Below are 3,227 nucleotides of genomic sequence, written 5' to 3'. Positions count from 1 at the left end.
TTACCCTCATAATAGACAAATAAGAAATTTTAAAAACTCTTTTACGAAAAATAAAAGTATCAGCTAGTGGGTTTTTTTCTCTTTATTCCTTCACTTTTATTATATTATAGAAATATATTTAATATAATAAATTTAAGAAAGAGATTGATATTTATAGAACACATACAAGAGATCCCTAGATGATTTTCTAGTAATATAATATGAAATACAAAATTGTTATTAATTTATTAACGAGATACAGAATATCATATGATTAGCTCCAAAATTTCCCGAGATCAGCAAGAACAATATGAACAGGCTTATTTTGTAATGCTCTCAATTGTTTTTCCTCTTATTTCACAAAACTATAGAAATATATTGGTTATAACAAGTTGAAAAAAAGAAACCTGTATTTATAGAATACATATATAGAATATCTACATGATTGTAAGCACCATAATAAGCCACACAAAATGTATAGCCCCAAAGCTCCCAAGTAGAGCAAGAACACGCTAACGGAACAAGTATAGATCGAATATAGTCTTATGCTAAACAAATCGTGGGTTTATTTTGCAGTGCTTTCTCTTGTTTTTCCAAAAATTAATCAAGTGAAAAGGCGAGAAAATGTCGCAGAAGCCAAATCAAATTGGAAACGAAGGTAAAAACTAGTTTCATCTCTTTTAAGGTGTGACAAAAATCAAGCAGAGGTAAAAAAAAACTAAACGCCACGGGAAGGGGGAGGGGTAGGAGCAGCGACAACGACGGGACCAACAATTCGAATTGGTTATGAACACGTTTGACATTTAACGTTCCAGATCGAGTTTGTCATTGCAAATGGATTGGCAAAGTCGATTGCAGTGACAATAACAGCCCGTAAGACTGAACTTAAGCGAAAGGGTTCGACTAGCCAATACCCTATACTGTGCAGCAAAAGAGCCCTGCTCTGGTAAAGCTAAGTTTCTCAATAAACTTAGCTGTTTCTTAATATCAGTGTTAAGTGTTTAATAAAAATTATTATTGCCATTAGTATTATTAGTCTTAGAATTTTAAGAACTGCCTGCAAAAAAAACCTGAATAATACATATGAAAATTCAGCTGATTTCTTTCTTATTTCAATTTAATAATATTATATATATATAACAAATAATCTCCAGCATTGAGATCGAAGCATTCATAAACAAATGGACAACTTTTTTTCTCTCTTCAAGTACAGGGTATATTATTTGATATTCCTCTTTCGGCTGGCAGGAGTAGAGTACTACGTTTCTATGTAGGGTTCTTCTGCAAGGTTTGCATCAGACAATTTTGTCATCTCGGTTCGCTTTATGGGCCTCTGCTGTTTTTTATGTCTCTACCTTAATTTCGTACACCTTTTCTCCATGGTTTTTCTTCTTTTTTTTTGATTAGGCAGCGACACAAATCAATAGCATTGAGAAACGCTCGAGTGAGCCAACGCACAAGATACCATAAAAATACTTGAATGTGTGCGTGTGTGTGTGTGTGTGTGTGTGTGTGTGTTTGTCATTGTATATGTTATGCCATTTATGGGCTGAACCATTGTACTAACAATATTTTTGGGCTCTTGCGGCTGTTTGTTATTTTCATGCTGCTTCTTACTTTTTTTTATCACATACGCAGCTCGGTTTTATTTTTCTTGATTTTTTTTATTATTTATTTATGTGTGTGTGTGTGTGTGTGTGTGTGTGTGTGTGTGTGTGTGTGGGTGTTGCTCGTGCGCTTAACGGGTTTTCATGGCTTTAACGGTTACTGCGCTTTTACGACTTTTATTATTATTATTATTATTAATGCATGTATTTTCCATTTTCGACTTATGATCTATTGTTAGCCGCAAAAACTGCCAAAAAAATCCGAAATTGGTTTCGGTTTGGTATTCAAGTTGAAGCCGAAACGATAATCAAATTCGTAGCTTCAAGCTAGACAATTCCCCAACGCCCATATCAAATGTCAACACAGATAATCAACAATTTTCAATTTTCTGCGACAAATGCATTTATGTATATTTTACAGATGTGCATATAACAGGGAACATCAAAATTGTTTATTCATCAGAAGTTACAACGAGAAAGAAAGGCTATCTTCGGCAAGCCGAAGATCTAATACACTTGCTGACCTAACCTTTTCATAATGCTTATGGTGCTTTGCCCGTATCTAAGAAGCACAGGGAAAATAGTTAATGCCGAGTTTGGTCAAGATATCTTGATAAACAAAAAAGGGTTTTAATCAATACCCTAGTTTTCGACTGATCGTTCCTATGGCAGATATATGATATAGTAGTCCGATCTTAGTAGGATTTTTCATGTATATGAATAGTATAGTAAAACTAATAAATGCCGAGTTTGGTCAAGATATCTTGATAAACAAAATGTTTTTTCATACAAAAACTTAAATTTCGACCGATCGTTCCTATGACTGCTATATGATATAGTAGTCCGATCATAATAGGATTTTTCATATATATGAGGAGCATAGTAAAACTAATAAATGCCGAGTTTGGTCAAGATATCTTGATAAACAAAATGTTTTTTCATACAAAAACTTAATTTCCGAACGAACGTTCTTATGGCAGCTATATGATATAGTGGTCCGATCCAGCTGGTTTTGACATATGTGCTGCGTGCAACAGGAAGAGGGATTTCTGCAAAATTTCATTAAGATAGCTTTAAAACTGAGAGACTAGTTCGCATAGAAACAGACAGATGGACAGATGGACAGACGGACATGGCTCTATCGACTCGGCTGTTGATGCTGATCAAGAATATATATACTTTATGGGGTCGGAGATGTCTCCTTCTATGCGTTACACATTTCACGACAAAATTAGAATACCCTCTGCAAGGGTATTAAAATGCAAGCATTCGTTTAAAAGGTGTCGAGCAACGATCCGGTAGCCCTTGCTGCTGTTATAGTTGATAACAAGTGGCAACGCTAGCAATATCCTTTTTTATGCCCTCGTGGAGGATACTATGCTTTTGTGCAACACATAGGACGGAGATATCTTAGATACAGGGAACTATATATATTTTTGATCAGCATCAACAGCATCAACTTTACTTTTTTTTAACTTGCGCAAAACCTTATCAAATAGAATTACTAGATTATAAGTTTTTATAAGAAAATATCGGTGGAATAAGGAATTTTCTCGTCACATTGCTAAAATTTTATTTAAACGTAGAGACGCACTGAATTTCGTGTTATAAAATGAATTTCCACTCGTTTCGTAACCAAAT

The sequence above is a fragment of the Drosophila novamexicana genome, unplaced genomic scaffold, assembly GCF_003285875.2.
Source record: "Drosophila novamexicana strain 15010-1031.04,08,12 unplaced genomic scaffold, DnovRS2.1 tig00000009-arrow-pilon, whole genome shotgun sequence".
NCBI lineage: Eukaryota > Metazoa > Arthropoda > Insecta > Diptera > Drosophilidae > Drosophila > Drosophila novamexicana.
Note: the sequence above shows the minus strand (reverse complement) of the source record.